The 22,737-nt window shown below is 46.2% G+C and overlaps 1 long non-coding RNA gene across 1 annotated transcript; it reads left to right on the forward strand.

Moving 5' to 3' along the window:
* The first annotated feature begins 4,217 nt into the window (after positions 1–4,217).
* Positions 4,218–15,385, forward strand: LOC147340201 (uncharacterized). The gene is made up of 3 exons (XR_015158663.1): positions 4,218–4,449; positions 14,698–14,754; positions 15,034–15,385. It is a non-coding gene; the product is annotated as an uncharacterized LOC147340201 (long non-coding RNA).
* Positions 15,386–22,737: the final 7,352 nt, after the last annotated feature.

The following is a 22,737-nucleotide window of genomic DNA, read 5'->3' on the forward strand; positions in this document are numbered from 1 at the left end:
GATGGGCCAGATGATGATTGTTGTTGAAGTTGGGTGATAGGAATATAGGAGCTCATTGCACTAGTCTCTCAGTTTTTGTATGCCTGAGAATTCCCATAAAAATAGATTCTAAAAGCAGCATTTATGGGGCACACACTGCGTGCCAGAGCTTTTGCTTACAGATGCTGGGGACACAGTGGTGAACCAGCTAAGTGCGTGTGTGTGTGTGTGTGTGTGCGCGCGCGCTCAGTCACTCAGTTGTGTCCAACTCTTTGCCACCATAGCCCACCAAGGCTCCTCTGTCCATGGGATTCTCCAGGCAAGAATACTGCAGTGGGTTGCTGTTTCCTCCCCCAGGGGATCTTCCTGACCTAGGGATCAAACCCTCATCTCCTGTGGCTCCTGCATTGGCAGGCCACTGCAATTCTTTACCACTAGCACCACCTGGGAAGCCCCAGCTAATGGAAGAAAGGAGGCTATACAGCCGCTCCTCCTACTGGAAAACTCCTCTCTGCTCCACGTCTTGCCCTGGCCATGCTCAGGTGGCCTGCCTCCCACCCCATACCTGTCTCCTCCATAACTCTGACCTAGCACAGAAATGAACAGGGTTTTCCTGGCTGAACTGTTGCCCGACCTTGTCCCCACCATTCATATGTTGAAACCCTAAACCCTTGATATGGTGACATATGGAAATGGGGCCTTGTTGAACAAGCTTCACTGGTGTCCACTGGTGTTAGCAGTAGGGATAGAGGCTAGACAAGTAAATCTACGCTGCTGGCACGAATACTGAGCTGCAGAATGGTGCTGGGGTGGTAGGTGACCGTTTTCTATGTGAAATTGATGTAAGGGGCTCATTTAAAGCTTTGTATGTTGAATTATTTTGGTGAAGAGAACGCTGCAGGATTGTCCTTTAGTAATCAACAATACATATCTACCCAAACTGAATATATACATTCCCTGATCTAGCAATTCCGCTCCTAGGTATAGACCCAATAGAAAGGCAAATGGTGGTCTACCCAAAGATAAAAATGTTCACAGCAGCACTCTGGAACAGCCCCCAACTAGAAACTACCCAAATACCTGCCACCAACATGGAACAGAGAAAGGGTGTGTCTTCACACAACTGAATACTATATAGTAACAAGAATGAACAAGCTATTGGTATTGCACGGATGAGCCTCATCATATGGAGGGAAAAGGCAAACAAGCATAAGAGTTCATACTGTATGATCTGTTTATATGAAGCTCAAAGGGAGACCAACGAATCCCTGATATTAGAAGTCAGGATAGTAGCTATACTTCACTAAAAAGTTTTAAAAATCCATGAAACCAATGGTTTACAAAGTACCTTTGCACATCTGTTGTCTTGTTTTTCTGTTCTTTCTCAGTCCAACAATACTTCTTTTCAGATATATGATTTATATGTAGCAAAGTGCAGAAATCCTAAGTGACCAGCTCAATGAATTCTGCCACATGTCTACACCTGGGTAGATGAAATTATAGAACATTGCAGCAGTCCTGAAAGTTCCCCTACATTATCTTCTTTTATCTTCATTGACAACCTCAGGCTAGCAAAGGAACATCAGCCTGAGACACGGAGACCTGCCAAAGTGCCACTGCCTCCTTGGAGGCAGGACAGCACTGCCCTCAGGGCAGAGGGATGGCTGAGAGGCCTTCTATCTTGAGCTTGCATCATTAGCCAATGAATTAAATTCCTGAAACAGGAGGCTCTGTCCCCCTTTACATATAGCCCGGCAGGGAGTTGGGGTGGCAGGATGGGAGGCACTGTTTAGTTATTTTTTAACCTTGGTCATTTTCCAGAGCCATCTCCCAACCATCAACATTCTGGACGATGCCCTAGAGTCTGAGGGTTATCATCGCCAGGTGGGGGGACGCTAGTGCCAGACTAGAAACTGCCCCCTGGGGACAGAGTGGCCCCCAACCCACCAAACTGTGTGGGCAGGGCACCTGGTAAGGAACAAGGCAGTTCCAGTCCACTGATGCTGCTATGGAGTGAGGCCTGGAAAGTGCCTCCAGCCGAAGCTTCTGGAAGGTCAGTGTGGATGCATTCAGAGTCCAATTCTCACTGTCCCCCCAGCCTGGTCTGGGACTGGATGAAGTTGGAGGGCTGACCCTAGGCAAGCTCGAGGGAATAGAAGGTGCACGTTGGGGACTTCCCTGGTGGTCCAGTGGTTGGGAATTCACCTTGCAGTGCAGGGGTCGTGGTTTGATCCCTGGTCAGGGAACTCAGATCCCACATGCCTCAGAGAGAGTGCCGCGACTAGACAGAGTACGTGCACCTCAATGAAAGATCCCACATGATGCAACTGTGCTGCAGGCAACTAAGACCCGATGGAGCCAAATAAATATAAATAATTTCTTTTTTTAAAAAAAGAAGGTGTACCATGAGCTCCCCCATGGATTTCTCCCTCCAGTTCAAAGGCCTCTATCCCTAGGACACGGTGCTGGGGACACATCCCGAAAACCTGGGTGGCCTCATTTCCTCAAAACTCTGGCAAGTTTTTTTTCTTGGCCCTCTTAGGAGAAGTCCTCTTGACTCTTCCAGTCACGAACAGAGCTCCCCTACCCCTTCCTGGGACTGGAACCCCATTCTGGAAAGGCCAGAAGACTGCCGAGCAGGCAGGGGGCAAAGGCCTCACCTGCTTCTTCCTCAGGGCAGAGTCCGGTTAGCTCTGCTCTCGCTGGCTTCTGCAAGTGGGAGGTTGAGGAGCTGGTGACTCATCCGATTTCTGGGAAGGAAAGGATCAGAGGTTCCGATGGGCTTATTTATTTATTTATGACTGAGATCTGGATCACGAGGCGACATGAGAACCATACAGAGGCTTGATAAAATTTAGCAGAGACTTGGGCAGCAGCCCGTGTGGAATCCATTCGTTTTTCTATTTAAAAAGGTGGGAGAGGGGAAAACCTTCATTCCAAAGCTGCAAATGAACTTACACCATCTGCTCCTCTCCCAGCCAAGGAATACAATTCCAGGAAGCAGGAGAAGGGAGGCCTGTCGGGGCTGATCGGTGATGGCTGTCAGCTGTGAACAGTTGTTTATCCTCAATGACTATTTCCACGTAGACTTCTAGCAGGGGTCTGCAGTTCTTGACATGGCAGAGAGGAAACATAACCTCTGATGCCGTGTACAGCAGTTCTCCACCGCCCCCCCCTTCCTCCACCATTTGACTGACATGTGGTGGCCTTGGCTGAGTCCTCCTTGGGACTCGGTAACAAACCCAGAGACAAAGAAAAGCCGGGTCTCGCCTGACTCTGACCCACCCCACAGGGAGCCTGCGCCGGCAAGGCAAGGAAACACCCTTCAGTTGTTCCAGGGACTAAGGTTTCACTTGGTTCAAAGAAACGTTCTTTGTGCTCTCAGGAACTATGCTTCTGAGTAACAGCTGTCAGAGTCCTACACAAATAGCTGCATGTGGATTTGCCACAGGATCCGGGGCGGTGGGCTTTGCTATGAATTCTAACCCTATGATTTCAGCACCTTTTCTCTCCATGTGTGTGGAGGGGAGAGGGGACTAGAATCATTTCTGGATAGGAAGTCATACAGGCAAAAAAAAAAAAAACAACCCGCAGAAACAAACAAAAAAGAGGACGCTTTACTTTGAGTACAAAGGAGCCACACCTTGGCCTGAAAGGTCCTTCAAGAGAGATACGGAACTGGACAGCTAAAACCACATGCTGCCCAAGCCTCAGTGAGAGCGAGGTGAAACGGAAACTTCCTGTTTATTTTAGTCCTTTAAAGCTGTGGGGGTGGGGATTTAAACCAGGGCTGTAGGACGTGGAAGGAATCACAACTACTAGATCAGTCCGGAAAATTGTGGCACCCCCTGGCCCACGGACCATGCCCTCCGGTTCCCACCTGAGGACTAGACAGAGGTAATAGCATAATCAAGCAAAGGAGCCAGGACTACCACCAGATGCTTTCAATTAGCCCATTTTAACCTTACAGCCTCTTTCTTGGGGTGGGGGAGGGGAGCAGGGGTGAGGATGGAGAGCAAATGCCATCCTCGTTGTTTTTTTGTTTTTGTTTTTTTTGTTTTTACACAATAGAGGCCTGCCCCGGAGGCTAAATGACCCAGTAACACACAAACAGCAAAACAAAGGCTGAGTCAGGACCTGGCTGGGTCTCAGGCCTTACCCCCAGAGCAGCTACTTCCTCCTAAATATCTCTAAGCCCTCATTTCTTGGGCCTTTAGTTTTAGCACCTGGGCTGCCATGCTTTTGCTCCTAGTTACGCTGTTTCCACCACCTCCATCTGGGGATCTCTGTGGAAGTGAAACCGCACCGCAGATGGGACTCAAGCCCTATTGTGCCTCAGATGGGACTTGAACCTACAATCTTTAGCTTAGGAAAGGGGTTTGAACCCCAAATCTCCCAGCTGAAACTGCATACGTCGTCTCAGGACTTAAAGAAGCTCAGGTTCTTTGAGTCTTGGCGAGAAAGAATTCGGTAAGAGGCAAACTGATAAGTAGATTTTCTGAGAGATAGACACTCCACAGATAGCCCATGGGCCATCTCAGAAAGGGAGAGGCTGTGTGTGCTTGTCTGTGTGTGTGAGTGGTTAGTTTTTATGGGCTGGGTAATTTCATAAGCTAACAATGGGAGGATTGTTCTAACTATTTTGGGGAAGGGGCAGGGATTTCCAGGATTTGGCCCCCACCCACGTTTTGGCCTTTTGTGGTCCGCCTAGTAACTGTCATGGTGTCTGTGGTTATGTCATTTGCTGCTACTGCTGCTAAGTCACTTCAGTCGTGTCCGACTCTGTGCGACCCCATAGACGGCAGCCCACCAGGTTCCCCCATCCCTGGGATTCTCAAGGGAAGAACACTGGAGTGGGTTGCCATTTTCTTCTCCAATGTATGAAAGTGAAAAGTGAAAGTGAAGTCGCTCAGTCGTGTCCGACTCTTAGCGACCCCATGGACTGTAGCCCACTAGGCTCCTCCGTCCATGGGATTTTCCAGGCAAGAGAACTGGAGTGGGGTGCCATTGCCTTCTCCGGGTTATGTCATTTAGCATATGCTAATATATTACGAGTGTGTAATAAGGCTCAAGGTCCACAGGAAGTCCAATCTTCTGCCCTCTTGGATCTAACCAGTTTTTGTGTATCCTCAACGGCTATGTCATTCGTTTAGAGGTTGTGCCCAGCTCCATTCTATCCTGTCTCAGAAGGTCATTCACCCAGGGCCACCCAACACCTCAAAGTAGTCCCAGGTAATTCTTGGGATGGTAGACAAGCAGGGCTTCCAGAATTTAGCACCTCAAACTTTGTCATACCCATGGATTGTGTTAAAAATACATACGGCAAGGATGTGGAGAAACTAGAACCCTCATTTATTGTTGGTGCAGCTGCTGTGGAAAAGACTTCAGAGGTTCCTCAAAAAGTTAAACATAAGAGTTATCCCATGACCCAGCCATTCTAGTGTCTACCCCAGAGAAGTGAGAATTTATGTCCACATAAAAACTTGTACACAAATGTTCACAGCTGCATTATTCATAATAGTCAAAAAGTGGAAACAGGCCAAATATCCAGCAAAAGATGCATGGAAACAAAATGTGGTCTGTCCCTACAGTGGAATATCATTCAGCAATTAAAAGGGATGAAATACTGACACCTGCTACAACATAGATGAGCCTCGAAAACTTAATGCTGCTGCTGCTGCTGCTAAGTTGCTTCAGTCGTGTCCAACTCTGTGCGACCCCATAGACAGCAGCCCACCAGGCTCCTCTGTCCCTGGGATTCTCCAGGCAAGAACACTGGAGTGGGGTGCCATTGCCTTCTCCGAACTTAATGCTAAGCAGTCACAAAGGACCACACATTGTATGATTTTCTTTAAAGGAAATTTCCAGAATAAACAAATCCATAGAGACCAGTGGATTAGTGGTTGCTAGGGGCTGGAGGAAGAGGGGAATGGGGAGTGACTGCTAATGGGTATGGAATTTCCTTTGGGGGTGATGAAAATGTTCTAAAATTAGCCAGTGGTGATGCTTGCAGAACTCTGTGAATATATTAAAAACCATAACTTGTACACTTTAAAAGGGTGAATTTTCTCCTCACAAGGAATATTCACTAAACTTGTAATCATTTTCATGACTTACGTAAGCCAAATCATTATGCTGTAGACCTAAAATTTCTACAGCACTGTTTGTCAACCAGATCTCAATAAAACTAGAAGAGAAAGAAAGGTGAATTTTATGGTACGTAAGGTATAACTCACTTAAAATGAGTGAAGTCAGTCAGTCGTGTCCAACTCTTTGCGACCCCATGGACTGTAGCCTACTGGGCTCCTCCGTCCATAGAATTTTCCAGGCAAGAGTACTGGAGTAGGTTGCCATTTCCTTCTCTAGTGGATCTTCCCGACCCAGGGATAGAACCCAGGTCTCCCACATTGCGGGCAGACACTTTACCATCTGAGCCACCTGGGAAGTCCTATAACTCACTTAAGCTATTACCAAAAAAAATGTAGACACCTGAGCCTACCCTCAGAGATTCTGGTTAAGCAAGTCTAAGATGGGATCTGTGTAACTACCATTTTAGTAAAGTACCCTAAACGAGAGAGTGATTTACAAGGAAATGTATGACTTTGAAACTGCACAACTCAGATTGGGACTTGAACCCAATCTTTTTTTATTTTTTGGGGTCACACCATGGTATGCAACCCACTCCCCCTACAGTGAAAGTGGAGTCTTAACCACCGGATCACCAGGGAAGTCTTTTTTTTTTCTTTTCGGGCTGTGTGGCTTGTGGGGATCTTAATTCCCTGACCAGGGATTGAACCCAGGCCCTTGGCAGTGAGAGTGAGGAGGCCTAACCACTGGACCACCAGGGAATCCCCCCATATATCTTTTATTTTATTTTTAAAATGACAATTTTAGAAAGATATAATTTTATTTATTTATAACTGCGCTGGGTCTTCATTGCTGTATGTGCTTTTCTCTAGTTGCAGAGAACGGGGGCTACTCTCTAGCTGTGGTGCACAGGCTTTAGTTCCTCCTCAGAATGTGGGACCTTCCTGGACCAGGGTTTGAACCTGTGTCTCCTGCATTGGCAGGCAAATTCTATACCACTGAGCCACTAGGGAAGCGCCCCCCCCCACCTCCTGTCTTTTAATTGAGATCACACACTTAATCTCAGGACTTATTGAAGTTCAGGTTCTTTTTGTTGTTGTTACAGGTAGAAATAGTTTATTTCTCTTCATTGCTAAGTAGTATCCTATTGTGTGGATATTAAACAAATTGAAGATGTATTTCCCATTTTTTAAAGAGTTTCCTGTGCTATACAGGTTTTCATTAGTTACCTATTTTATACATAGTAGTGTTTATATGTTAATGTCAGTCTCCCAGTTCAATCCACCCTTCCCTTTCTCCCCTTAGTGTCCATATATTTATTCTGTATGTCTGGGTCTATTTCTGCTTTGCAAATAGGTTCATCTGTACTATCTTTCTAGATTCCACATATACATGTTATTACATGATATTTTTCTCTTTCTGACTTACTTCACTCTGTATGACAATCTCTAGGTCCATCCATGTCTCTGCAAATAGCCCAATTTTGTTCCTTTTTACGGCTGATAATTTTCCATTGTATATATGTACCACATCTTTATCCGTTCCTCTGTTGGTGGACATTTAGGTTGCTTCCATGTAACCTAGCTATTGTAAATAGTGCTGCAACAAACACTGGGCTATGGGACTTCCCAGATGGTCCAGTGGCTAAGACTCTGTGTGCCCAGTGCAGGAGGCTTGGGGTTCGATCCCTGGTCAGGGAACTAGATCCCACATGCCACAAGTAAAGATCCCATGTGCCACAACTAACACCTGGTGTAGCCAAATAAATAAATATTTAAACAAACAAAATAACCCACTGGGCTCCATGTATCTTTTGGAATTATGGTTTTCAGATTCTTGATGTTGCAGAAAGATTTCAGTGAGAGACAAAGTGATACGTAAGAAGTGAATTTATTTAGAGAGATACACATTTCATAGACAGAATTCAGTCCCTCTCAAAAGGCAAGAACAGCCTTGGGATAAACACATTCCACAGATGGAGTGTGGGCCATCTCAGAAGGCCAGAGGCCCTGAAATACAGGGTGGTTAGTTTTTATGGACTGGATAATTTCCTAGGTTAATGAGTGGGAGGATTGTTTCAACTCCTTAGAGGAAGGGGCAGGGATTTCCAGGAGCCGGATCACTGCCCATTTTTTGGCCTTTTATGAGTGGCCTTGGCACTGTTACTGAAAGAGTGTGTGGGTCTGGCTGCTCGCTGCTCAAAAGCTAATAAACAGGCCAGGTTGGTGGAAACGAAAGTTTGCTTTATTTCAGATGCCGGCAACAGGCTTGGTGGGCGGGGTCAGGACTGACGTCTGTTCAAAGGCCGACTCTCCGCCCCACCCCCCAACTGGCAACCAGTGGGGCAAGAACTTTTATAGTCAAAAGGAGGGGCTACGTGCAGAAACAGCACAGTCAGCTCTGACAGTCATCTGAAATTGGTCATCTTCATTTAGGTAGAGTTAATCTTCAGTTCCAGGGTCCACTTGTTCCCATTTCTCTGAGGCCAGTTCTCAGAATTGTGGCAGCTCATGTCCTGGGTACAGTCTGGTCATCACGTAGTTAACTTCTCCACCTGGTGTTTTAGTATCGCTAAGACAGCTCACAGGATGTGGCTCAAAATCTATAGTCCTTGAGAAGGAACTAGAGGTGCTTGACTATGCCTAATGACTACGTTATTATTATTTGGTCTCCTTTGACTGTTTTCCTTTGTTTCTGCATTTCTCATTTCTCTGATTAAACTTAATTCTTTGAAATTTTCCACAGGTAAAAGGCAGGCAGAAGACATGGGTGGGCGCCGGTCGGGTGGGGGCGGAGCAAAGACCATGGGGTCCTGCTCTGTTACAGAACTGTCATGGTGCTTGTGGGTGAGAAACCTATATGCAGGTCAGGAAGCAACAGTTAGAACTGGACATGGAACAACAGACTGGTTTCAAATAGGAAAAGGAGTACGTCAACGCTGTATATTGTCACCCTGCTTATTTAACTTATATGCAGAGTACATCATGAGAAACGCTGGACTGGAAGAAGCACAAGCTGGAATCAAGATTGCCAGGAGAAATATCAATAACCTCAGATATGCAGATGACACCACCCTTATGGCAGAAAGTGAAGACGAACTAAAAAGCCTCTTGATGAAAGTGAAAGAGGAGAGTGAAAAAGTTGGCTTAAAGCTCAGCATTCAGAAAATGAAGATCATGGCATCTGGTCCCATCACTTCATTTCAAATAGATGGGGAAACAGTGGAAACAGTGTCAGACTATTTTTCTGGGCTCCAAAATCACTGCAGATGGTGACTGCAGCCATGAAATTAAAAGACGCTTACTCCTTGGAAGGAAAGTTATGACCAACCTAGATAGTATACGGAAAAGCAGAGATATTACTTTGCCAACAAAGGTCCGTCTAGTCAAGGCTATGGTTTTTCCAGTGGTCATGTATGGATGTGAGAGTTGGACTGTGAAGAAGGCTGAGTGCCGAAGAATTGATGCTTTTGAACTGTGGTGTTGGAGAAGACTCTTGAGAGTCCCTTGGACTGCAAGGAGATCCAACCAGTCCATCCTAAAGGAGATCAGTCCTGGGTGTTCATTGGAAGGACTGATGCTAAAGCTGAAACTCCAATACTTTGGCCACCTCATGCGAAGAGTTGACTCACTGGAAAAGACTCTGATGCTGGGAGGCATTGGGGGCAGGAGGAGAAGGGGACGACAGAGGATGAGATGGCTGGATGGCATCGCTGACTCGATGGACATGAGTCTGAGTGAACTCCGGGAGTTGGTGATGGACAGGGAGGCCTGGCGTGCTGCGATTCATGGGGTCGAAAAGAGTCGGACACGACTGAGCGACTGAACTGAACTGAACTGAATGTATTACGAGGGCTTCCCAGGTGGCGATAGTGGTAAAGAACTCGCAGGAGACATAAGAGATGCTGGTTTGACCCCTGGGTTGGGAAGATCTCCTGGAGGAGGGCAATGCACTCCACTGTTCTTGCCTGGAGAATCCCCATGGACAGAGGAGCCTGGCAGGCTACAGTCCATGGGGTCCCAAAGAGTCAGACATGACTGAAGCGATTGAGCACACACGAAATGTATTACGATGAGAGTGTGCTGCTGCTGCTAAGTCACTTCAGTCATGTCCGACTCTGTGCGACCCCATCGACGGCAGCTCACCAGGCCCCTCCATCCCTGGGATTCTCCAGGCAAGAATACTGGAGTGGGTTGCCATTTCCTTCTCCAACGATGAGAGTATAATAAGGCTCAAGGTCCACTGGAAGTCTACTTTTCTGCCTTCTTGGGCCTAACCAGTTTTTGTGTATGCTCAACGGCTATGTCGTTCTTCTAAAGGTTGTGCCCTGCACCCTTCCCTCCTGTTTCAACATCACATGTGTCCTTGAGGAGTTCACAGTCACACTGAGGAAAGATAAGGGTCTCCTAGGGGACAATTCAGGATCAGACCGTGTGGTCTTAGAAAACAGCACAGTTGTGGAGAGAGAGGACAGTTGTGGGCCAGGGTGGCCTGTGGCGGGGGGAGGGTGAGGGAACTAAGCTGAGCCTTGGAGGAGAGACAGGATTATGCAGACAGAAGAATGTGTTCTGCTGGGAAATGGGGCCTGGGAATGTGCATGGCATGTGCTGATTGGGGGTCTGTGCAGACCGACATGTGGGTATGGGCTGAGGTTCTCCCTGAATACAGGATGCATTGCAGGCGAAGATGCAGAGCCAAAGATGATTATAATGATGTAAAGAAAGCAGGGTTTTAGGAGGTGTAGCCCGGATTTTGTGTAAAAGTGTACTCTAAGCAAGGACTGGCAGTAAAAGGCCAACTGAGAAGCTGGGCCAGGAATCAAGAAATGAGTGGTGGGGGTCTAGGCCTGGGACTGGATGGGGGACTGGAGAGGAAAGAGCAAAGTCAGAGTTTCAAGGGGAATTTAGCATGAGATTGGCTAATGGGGAATGAAGAAAAACAATCAGAGGGAAGCCTATACAATTGTAGACACATGGCTATTTCCTGAGTGAGACCAGCTGCTGCTGCTGCTGCTGCGTCGCTTCAGTTGTGTCCAACTCTGTGTGACCCCATAGACGGCAGCCCACCAGGCTCCCCCGTCCCTGCGATTCTCCAGGCAAGAACACTGGAGTGGGGTGCCATTTCCTTCTCCAATACGTGAAAGTGAAAAGTGAAAGTGAAGTCGCTCAGTCGTGTCTGACTCTTGGCGACCCCATGGACTGCAGCCTACCAGGCTCCTTCGTCCATGGGATTTTCCAGGCAAGAGTACTGGAGTGGGGTGCCATTGCCTTCTCCGGAGTGAGACCAGAACCTGGTTTAAATCCTAGCTCTGCCGCTATTGGCTATGTGACGTAGGCAAGTCACATGACCTCTCTGTGTTTTAATCTTCCCAAGAGTAAATTTCAAATAATAGTAACTATCTCATTGAACTCCCCTGATGGTCCAGTGGTTAAGAATCCACCTTCCAGTGCAGGGGGCTCTGGTTTGATCCCTGGTCAGGGAATGAAGATCCAGCATGCTGTGCAGCCAAAAAAAAAAAAAAAAAAAGGCCAGGGCTTCAACACCATAAGTACTTGGGCTGCCCCATCTGTACTGGGTGGCCAAGTCAGGCTAATCCCTGTGGAAAGAATTGTGTTCCTTTTATCTATCCTTCTGATATTGACGCTTGCCTTACATTTTAGGGTAGGCAGACTGAGGTGTTCAGCCCTTGAGTGTACTTTTCTGAGGGGCCCGGAACACTCTGGCTGGATCCCAGGCTGACAGGAAAGCAGGTGCTCATTTTCTGGAGGCCACCCAGGTCCTTACTGGTAGAGTCCCTGCTCAGGCCACACCTATCGGTGCCAGGACAGGTGAGTCAGGGCCGGGCGACAGCCCCAGGGAGTGTTCCCTGTCAGCCGGGAGCCTGGTCCTGGCATGGGGCCAGAGGACATGGAAGCAACTCAGTTCCCATCCACTACCATGGCAACCTGGGCAGGGTGGCCCAAGGCCGTGGGAGTGCCCAAGGGCAGGTGGGCAGGTCACTTCCGTGGCCAGGCCTGCCTGGTTCATCCCCGACCTGGCCCAGGAGGGCATGTTGGGCAATTCCCGGAGGACGGCAGTGGCTGTGCATACAACCCCTGATTTCCACATAACTTGCCCCTTCTTGTTCTTCCTGTCTGGGGTCATTTCAGTTGTGGCACGGTTGTTACTTTCCAGCTGAACTGAAAAAGGAAACCAAAAAGAGCATCTTTATTTGGACTGAGAGGGAAGTTTGGAGATGGCTTTCATTTTTCCTGCCGAGGCTCCCCTATCTCACCTCGAGGCATGTGGGCCAGGGGGCCCCCTGCATTGGAAGCACAGGGTCTTATCCACTTATGGATGGATAGCTTTTCAAAGCCCTGGTTGAGAAGGGAAGAGTGGGAATATCATTTTCTGAGGCTCTCGGGTACTTCAAGAAATCACAGAAATGACAGCCATTTTTCATGCGATAATATTCATCCTCGTGACACAACATGGATACGGCACAGCCTCGTTTGCCAAGTGGTTTTGAGATTTTTCTGATTTCAAACGCCTGTGTTTTCTGCCAATTTTTAAGTGTGAAAGCTGTTCCCTCAAATGATTCAAGTAGACAACTCATTCTGGCATTCAAAGCCACTGTAGTTTGATCCTAGCACCTCAAAAATCAGTCTTCTCCCTTAGTACTCAGTAACATAAACTCCAAGCTTGTTCATTCATTCATTCATGCATTCAGTAAACAGTTTTAGAGCACAAAGTGTGTGCCAGTATACTGCTTGAAGCTGAGGATTCAGAGATGAAACACATAGTCGATGGGGGAAGGGAGGGAGAAAATAAAAACAAACATACCCTGGAATGCCATGGTGGACCAGTGGTTAAGACTCAACACTTCCGTTGCAGGGAGCATGGGCTCGATCCCTGGTCAGGGAACTAAAACACATGACCAAAGACAAACAAATAGGACATTCCTGGGGGTCCAGTGGTTACGAATCCGCCTGCCAATGCAGGGGACATGGGTTCGATCCCTGGTCTGGGAAGATCCCACATGCTGCAGGGCAACTAAGCACCTCAATACCGAGCCTGTGCTCTGGAGCCTAGGAACTGCAACACTGAGCCCACATCATGCAACTTCTGAAGCCCACCGGCTCCGCAACAAGGGAAGCCCCCACAATGAGGAGCCCATGCACCGCACCTAGAGAGTAGCCCCCCACCCCAGCCACAACTAGAGAAAGCCCACACAGCCAAAAGTAAAAAGAAAGAAAATCACTTTAAAAAGAAAAAAAAAGACCAACAAGAAATGTGTGTGAAAGTGTTACGCTGGATGCTGAGCTCACTGGCCACCGTGCTAGGCAAGTAACTGCTTTCTAGCCCAGGGGCCTGCCTCTCTCAGTACCATTCATTCCAAGGAGAAAGAGCCAGTTGAAGAGAGGGCAAGCCTCTCCTTCCATTGCTCCTACTAGTTTCCCTTTCCTCCTTTGAAGGAGGAAGGCAAAACAAATAAATGAAACCGTGTCATTCTCTTCAAGTACCCACAGGGCAGAGCTCATTTTGTTCCTCCGTTTGTATTTTTTTCTGAACACGTAACACACACAAGCGAACCAAGGTAGCCTGGGAACAGCCTTCCTCTTTCCTCTGTCTGCTAGTCACACGGTCCACTCCCTAAAGTGTTCTTGGGACTGGTTTCTTGGGTATATCCCCAAGATATCTTATGCATTTACCAACAGATCTGATTGTATATCTTTGGGGGGCCCTATATAGATAGTAGCATTCTGCACACCACCTAAACCTGGCATTTTTGCCTAAATATAATTCCTGATGTTGTTTCTACATCAGTGTATCTGGAATGGTTGCATTTTGGGGGCCATACCATCATGTATTTGGCTAGTCTTCTATTGATAGGTATTTAGGTGGCAGACTTGCTGTTGCACACAATGCTGCAATGTATGTTGTTGTTTTGGATCTTCTTGCACATGTGTGAGTACATCTGTAGGATGAATCCTTAAAGGTGGAGTTGCTGGGTCAAATGGATGAGCAACTTCAATTTTCATAGATATTGCCAGCTTGCCCTCCAGAGAGGATATACCTATTTACATGCCGGCCAATGAGAAATGAATCAGCCCGTTTCTCCACACCCTTTTAAACACAGCATATTAGTTTTCTAATTGCCACAAACTCGGTGGCTTAAAACCCCACCCATTTATTAGCTCACAGTTCTGTAGGTCAGAAGTCTGGCATGGCATAGCTGAGTTCTGTGCTCAGGGTCTCACAAGGTTAAAATCAAGGTGTTGGCTAGACTGAGTTCTTATCTGGAGGCTCTGGTGAAACATCTGCTTCCAAGCTTGTTCCTGTTGTTGGCAGAATTCAGATCCTTATGGTTGTAGGACTGAGGTCTGCCTCTCCTTGTTGGCTGTCAGCTGGGGGCCATTCTCAACTCCTAAAGACTGCCCGCCTTCCTTGCCACGTGCCCCCCACCCCCCGACCCCAATATTAAGTGAACAACAACAAATCAAATCTTGTGCTTTGGATCTCTGCCTTCCCTGTCTCTGACCTCTAGACCTAGATTTAAAGGACACATGTGATTAGGTTATACCTATCCAGATTACCCTGAAAAGTCACTTGTTTTGGGAACATAATTACATCTGCAAAATCTCTTCACAGCAACATCTAGATGAGTGTATGAGTGAAGAACTGGGAGAACTGCTGGTATACCATGAGGTGGGTGACCATCTTAGAATTCTGCCTGCCACACACTGAATTATCTTTTTCATGTTTGCAAAATGTGGGAGATGAAAATGGAATTTATTGGATATTTCTCTCTTTGCCTGGGAATCTTTTCAGTGTTTAAGATCCATTTGCTTTTCTTTGTGGGTTTTTCGCCCCCCTCTTCGGTGAATGACATCTGCTTATATCCTTTGCCCCTTTTACTACTGGGTTCCTGGTCTTTTTCTTTTTTCTTTTTAATTAACAGAGCTCTTTTTTTTTTTTTTTTTTTAGCCACACCACACTGGCATGTGGGATCTTAATTCCCTGACCAGGGATCAAACCTCTGTTCCCTGCAGGAGAAGCTAGGATTCTCAACCACTGGACTGCCAGAGAAGTCCCTAGAAGAGCTCTTTATATGTTAAGGATCTTTCCTACCTTAATGACTTTGTCTTATGTATTTTATCTGGAACCCCACCCTCCTCCTTGCTGCATCCAGAAACACCATTCATTCTTTACAGCTCAAGTCAAACCCACATTTCCCAGAGGCCATGCCTGACTTTACCAGTGCTCACTTATCAACTCCTCTTCGTTCATTTCTTACCCTGTTCTGTGCTTTATGTTTATTGATTACTCTTGGCTCCCCAGCTGGGATGTTGAGTGCTTTTTACTACAGGGATTCAAAGAGATTCGGGTATTAGACTAAGCATGTGATATGCACAAAACTAGTATCAGTAAACCGATGAATTGATGCCTTGAACTGGAAATCAAAATTGGAGGTTTTGTCTTCACATTTCCTATGTTTATTACAAATACATATCACCATACACCCTTAACAGCCTAGTCTTTGTGACATCCATCCATTTTTGTAATTATTAGAAGACACCTAAGCATGTTAAGGGCTTTCTTGGTGGCTCAGACCGTAAAGAATCTGCCTGTAATGTGGGAAACCTGGGTTTGATCCATGGGTTGGGAAGGTCCCCTGGAGGAGGGCATGACAACCCAGTCCAGTATTCTTGCTGGAGAATCCTCATGGACAGAGGAGGCTACAGTCCATGGGGTCTCAAAGAGCTGGACACAACTGAGTGACTAAGCACAACACAGCACACAGCGTGTTAGTGAGTAATCTCTCATGTAGTTACTCATGTTTTTGGTTAGTTTCTCTTTGACATGGTTTGATCAGTGAAATGTGTCTCCAAATCTAACATTTTTGCACATTATCTGATTTGAAATTAGTTCAAGATTTTATCAGAGAATATGTGTTCATTTCTTAGAGTCAAGTTGAACTGAAAGGCTCATAATCAGGGCAATCGCTCTGCCCCAGCCTTTCCTATCTGCTTCACTTTTCTACCAAAGCAGATATTTTCAGTTTTTTCTTTCTCCTGATGTATCTCTCCGTATTTCTAATACACTTAAGCCACTATGGTTTTTTTTATTTTGGTTTTGGCCCCGCCAAGTCGTATGTGGGATCTAACCTGTACCCTCTGCCCTGGACCACCAGGTATGTCTTATTTTGAAAGTTTAGATGTTATTTGTTGCTTACTGTCATGGTGATGAGGACTGGACCTTTTCAGATATCCTGATCCCATTTGTTCCCTTCCCTCTGCTCCCCCCAGTAGAGTTCTTTTTTAAATTTTTGATTAAAACAAGTCACTGTTTACATCATTATGGCCATGCAAATGTTCACTGCTGAGCTAGACTGTGCTTCACAGCCAAACTTCCTTTCTGACTCAACAGCTCTGTAAATGTGGATATATCAGTAAGGATACACTAAGCTGCAACTAATAGAAAACCCATCTCGCCAACAGTGGCTTAAACCACAAGGCTGTTTCTCACTTTCTTTTTTTTTTTTCCCCCATACTTTCTTAACATGTATAAAGTAGCAGGGCCAATGGGTTGGTTCAGAGTCCTGGCAGTATCATCAGAACCCAGTCCCTTCCCTCCTTCCATTTTGCCATCCTGTGTCCTGGTTTTCACATTCAGTTTTGCTTCTACAAGAAGAGAAAGAAAATTCTCCTCCCATACCTCTCTCTTTTGTTTTGATTGGAGAGGGGGTGATTCCTTTCTCAAAACTCCAAGTGGATTTTCCTTTATATCTCATTGGCCAAAACTAGGTCACATAAACTCCCAGCTGTAAGGGAAGCTGGAAAAGCAAGTATCTGCATTTTCACTCTCTATAGTGAAAAAAGAGGTGAGGAATGAGTAGCCAACCAATAACATCAGCCTCATGGGGTGTTTCCCCCCCCCCCCCACAAGTAGCAGAAGACTCAGCTTAAAATGACTTAAACAATAGTGAGGTTTGTCATCTCATAAAAGAAGTCCAGAGCTTGGGAATTCCAGGGTTGGTTAATTTAGCGACTAACTCAACAGTATCAGGAAAGTTCCAAGCCTTTTCCATTTTTCTGCTGTGTTAATTGTTGGCTTTGGTCCTCTGGCTTGTCTCTGCATGGTCACAGGGGGGCTGCAGCAGCTGCAAGGGTCACAGAACATCAGCTGGATTTAAGAAAGAATGTCCTGTCTTCCAGTCCATTCTTTTTTTTTAAATTTTATTTATTTATTAATTTTTGGCTGCGCTGGGTCTTCGTTGCTGCATGGGCTTTCCTCTAGTTGCGGTGTGCGGGCTTCTCATTGTGGTGACTTCTCTTGGGCTTCTCACTGCGGTGGCTTCTCTTGTTGTGGAGGATGTGTGGGCTTCACAAGTTGCCTTGTATGGGCTTAATAGTTGCGGTTCCCAGGCTCTAGAGCAAAGGCTCAGTAGTTGTGGCGCATGGACCTGTTGCTCTGTGGCATATGGGATCTTCCCAGATCAGGGATCGAACCCATGTCTCCTGCATTGGCAGGCAGATTCTTTACCCCAGGGAAGTCCTTCTTGTCCTTTTCTTACGTGTGAGAGTTTTCTTAGAAACTTCACAGCAGGTTTCTTGGGTCTCACTGACCAGTATTGTATCACCTATTTATTTGTAAACCAGTCACCATCAAAGGGGATAAATTAGCATGATTGGCTTTTACTAATTTCTCCCTCTGGCTTCCTGGTGGCTCAGATGGTAAAGAATCTACCTGCAATGCAGAAGACCTGGGTTTGATCCCTGGGTTGGGAAGATCCCCTGGAGTAGGAAATAGCAACCCACTCTAGTACTCTTGCCTGGAGAATCTCATGGACAGAGGAGCCTGGCGGGCTGCAGTCCATGGGGTCCCAAAGAGTTGGACACAACTAAACGACTAACACTTTCACTTTATTCTCCCTCTGGGCTTCCCAGGTGGCACTAGTGGTAAGGAACCCACCTGCCAAGGCAGGAGACATCAGAGACTTGGGTTCAATCCCTGGGTCGGGAAGATCCCCTGGAGGAGGGCATGGCAACCCACTCCAGTATTCTTCCCTAGAAAATCCCATGGACAGAGGAGCCTGGCGAGCTACAGTCCATGGGGTCGCAAAGAGGTGGACATGACTGAGCAACTTAACACACACGCACAGCCTCCCTCTGGGGGACATAGAGGAGTCCCAACACTCCTGAAGTAGATGAAACTGACCTATACTTAAACAAAGTTAGAGTTCCATTAGCAAAGAAAGAGGGATGGCAACTGAGGAGGTAGGAAATAATTTCTGCCACACCATTTTTTCGTGGAGTTTATAGTTGCCTTGACTTTTCATTCACTTATTTTTTTGGTAAATTTCATAAATGTTTATTGAAGCGCTACCAAATTCAAGGCACTATTCTAGGTATTGGGTATTCCTCTTCAACAAGAAAAACTTAGTACTTGGTTTTATGGATTTTACAACAAGATCATACAGACTAGGAGCACTGATCAGTGAGCAGGTCTCTAAGCTGTCCTAAATAATTGTCTTCTGCAATTTTCATGTGCATCTGCTCATACTTGTTTGAGGAACTCAGCCTGCTCAACAATTGTGTATTCTTTTAAAATTTCAAACATTTCTTGACCTGTCCCTGAATACTTAATTTGAATTCTTAGGAGAGGTTTTACCATTTCAGAGGTCAATTACTTTTCATATCCCTCAAACTGGATAATCAGCCAAACAATCTCACTTCTGTAGAAGTGAAAGGATGGATATTTTTGTTTTCTTGTGATAAATATCTTTGGGAACCTCCAGCCATTCCATGTTAATGTTTAACTGCTGTTCTCACTGAGAAATAAAGAAGGATGAGGCCACATTATGATATAGAAGGAAGGAGGATTTTTAAAAGATTTCATGCTTTTTGCAGACACTCCTTTTCAAGGCTATTTTCCCCGAAATTGAGTCAGAATAAACAATAGATCTTCTTAAGATTTGCCTTTACTGTCATTAGCAATTTCATTTCTAGGAGCTACAAAATTTCAGAAGTTTTTCTTCTAAATTCTGCTGTGACTTTGTAAGTTTTGGTTTTCCAAAGTCAATAATTATATTTTTATTTTGAGCAGACACACCAGGGATTTCAGTAGCATGTCCTTTATGGCTCATAACAATACAAATATTTATGTAATTACTCAGTTAACTACCACAATAAAATGTAAAGTTCAGGGTCTTTGGGACTTCCCTGGTCGTCCCCTGGTTGAGAGTCCCCGTTCAAATGCAGGGGTTGCGGAGAGCTAGGATCCCACCTGCCTCTCTGTCCAAAAAACCAAAACATAAAACAGAAGCAATATTGTAGCAAATTCAATAAAGGCTTTAAAATAGCCCACATGAAAAAAGAATCTTAAAGCTCAGGGACTTTCACATTAACTATATTTTCATAAAATATTTTAGTAATGATAGGAACAACTTTTCATGTTTGAATTTAGAGAAGTCTTTCTAAGAGATAAAGTTTCACTCAATACCATTGACGAATTCTTAAGAGGCTTTGGAACAAGACTTTTCCACAATTGTTCTGCTTTTTGTTAGTGCTGATAAAAAACACTGGTTTTAGATGTGTGAAAATTGATGTTTAGTACAATTTGAAATCGTGGCTATGTTAGGTAATGGGGTGAGCTATTAAAAAGACAACTGTTTATTTGACTATAAAATTACTCTTCCATTTTAACAGAATAGTTTCATGAAAATTTTCTTCACAGACACGATAGAAGTTGCAGAACTGGCAGGAAACTGATGGTTCTTTGGTTGTGTTCGTGAAGTCAGATTTCCCACTGTAAAAGAACATTTACGCCACTTTTCCACTGAGTACAGACGGTGCAAGTTCAACATGTTAAAACCTGTATGTTCTTCTCATGCCTTTTGCACTCATTTTGATACTGAAATGGAAAATTGCATTTAAACGTTTCCTCAAAGGTTTCCTCAAACTCTTTAAACAGCCTGAAACTGTTGACAAAGTTAGCCCAACGGATTCCCTGGGAGCCCTGACCTTTTGTTGGTGAGGAATTTTGCCCAAGGCTTCCCAGCCTCCCACTGGACTTTGTCCCTCGCCACCCCAGCTCCCGATGCCGTGTGTTCCCTCTCAGGTCCAGTCTTCCTCTTACCCTTTGGTCTGCTTGAAGGATTTCAGTTGCCTCAGACCTGGAGCTCACAGGACACACCCAGCTTGGCCTTGCCACCGGCTCTTTCTGTTCTAGCTGCTTCCTGCAGGGGCCCCCACGCTGGCCTGGCCCCAGAATGGACCCCGGCACTGGACTTCCAGGCCACTCCTCACCAGGGCAGAGGCATGCATCGTGTTATAGGGACAGGGATGAGGTGGCTGTGGCCCTTCAGGGTGTGAACCATGACCTGCTCCCTTACCTCTCCCCCAGCCCCACGCATGTGTCCCTGCCCAGGACAGGTTGGGACATCCGCTCCTGATCACTGAGCATCCGTGGGGATCTGCCTGCTGGACTTCCTCATGGACCCACTTCGTCCATGTCACAGCACGATCTGATACACCTCACAGCCTGCACTCAGTAGACCTCCCTTTACCCTGTTTACCAAAGAGCCTTTCCACCTCTGCAGGCCACCCTCTACCTGATTGCCAATTGAGGCTGCAATTTTACATAATGATAACCTTCCTTGAGTGCTTTCTGTGTGCCCAGCACTGTGCTGTTTCCCATGGCTTAGCTCCTTAAGCCTAGTTACAACCCTGTGTCATCAATGTTCAGTCGCTCAGCTGTGTCTGACTCTTTGCCACCCCATGGACTGCAGCACACCAGGCCTCCCTGTCCCTCATGACCCTGTGAGGTGGGTACCATGTTCAGTCCATTTCCCAGCTCAGGGAATTGAAGCTTCCAGAGTTTCTGTCACTGGTCAAGAGTTACCACAGCTTTCTAATTCATGCCCCATAGCTAGACTGAATGACTCATGTGGCCCCATGCCGATTCATCATCCAGGTAACCTGCCAATTCACCTCCCTATATCCAGAACATTCCATTCTTTGGTCATTAGAGCTTTCATTCCTATTGCCTCTGAGACCAACTCATAACGCCAGCTGCCAGTTAATATCTAGCAGGGCTTGTCCTTGCCCAGAAGGACACAGTGCCCGTCAGCTTTAAGAAAGGCCAATGGGAAACCCTACAATGAGGGGGTGAGGGAAATATGACCAACAGACATTGGGCTTCAAGAAGATGATCAGAGAAAATAACCCAAGACTCTCTTCCGTCCTACTGCCTCCGCTCTTCTTGTTGAAAAGCTGAAGTATACTTTCTCAGGCCATGCAGGCTCACAGGCTTCCTTAGCCCTGGAGAATTCCACTGTTGGTGACCCCTGTCCAGTCACCCCACTGTATCTTCCACCACTCCCTGCCTCAATTGGCTCACTGAGGGCCTACCCCCCTTTCTCCCTATATATGTGTGCCAGGTTGCTTCAGTCATGTCTGACTCTCTGCAGATCCATGGACCATAGCCCACCAGGCTCCTCTGTCCATGGGATTCTCCAGGCAAGAATACTGGAGTGGGTGGCCATGCCTTCCTCCAGGGGATCTTCCCAACCCAGGGATTGAACTTGCATCTCTTAAGTCTCCTGCATTGGCAGGTGGTTTTTTTTTTTTTTTTTTTTTTTTTTTACCACTACTGTCACTCGGGAATCCCTTCCTCCCTGTATGACTTTCTTACTGTGGCTGTAACAAGTGATGACAAACTTACTGACTTAAAACAACACCCATTTATCATCTTACAGTTTGGAAGGTTAGAAGTCTGGACATCAGGGTGCTGGCCACATTACTTCAGGAGGCTCTAGAGGAGAATGGATTTCCTTGCCTTTTTCAGCTATAGGCTGCCACATTCTTTGGCTCATGGCCCCTCCTTATGTCTTCAAAGCCTTGAATGTAGCATCTTTCAATCTCTCTCCCATCTGAGCAACCAACACTTTCACTTTTCTGCTTCCATCATTAATCACTGCAGATGGTGACTGCAGCCATGAAATTAAAAGACGCTTGCTCATTGGAAGAAAAGTTATGACCAACCTAGATAGCATATTAAAAAGCAGAGACATTACTTTGCCCACAAAGGTCCATCTAGTCAAAGCTATGGTTTTTCCAGTAGTCGTGTATGGATGTGAGAGTTGGACTATAAAGAAAGCTGAGTGCCAAAGAATTGATGCTTTTAAACTGTGGTGTTGAAGACTCTTGAGAGTCCCTAAGGAGATCCAACCAGTCCATCCAAAGGGAAATAGTCCTGAATATTCACTGGAAGGACTGATGTTGAAGCTGAAACTCCAATACTTTGGCTACCTGATGTGAAGAACTGACTCATTTGAAAAGACCCTGATGCTGGGAAAGATTGAAGGTGGGAGGAGAAGGGGACGACGGAGGATGAGATGGTTGGATGGCGTCACCGACTCAATGGACGTGAGTTTGAGCGGGCTCTGGGAGTTGATGGACAGGGAAGCCTGGCGTGCTGCAGTCCATGGGGTCTCAAAGAGTCGGATACAACTGAGCGACTGAACTGAACTGAACATCACATATCACCTTCTCCAGCTCTAACCCTCTTGCCTCTCTCCTAGAAGGACCCTTGTGATCACACTGGGTCCAGCTGGATAAACTATGCTGATTTCCCCATCACCATATCCTGAACTTGATGATCATGTCTACAAAGTCCTTTTTGCCA

The sequence above is a fragment of the Bos grunniens genome, chromosome X, assembly GCF_055505025.1.
Source record: "Bos grunniens cultivar Pamir isolate PY7600 chromosome X, Bosgru_T2T1.0, whole genome shotgun sequence".
NCBI classification, from domain to species: Eukaryota; Metazoa; Chordata; class Mammalia; order Artiodactyla; family Bovidae; genus Bos; species Bos grunniens.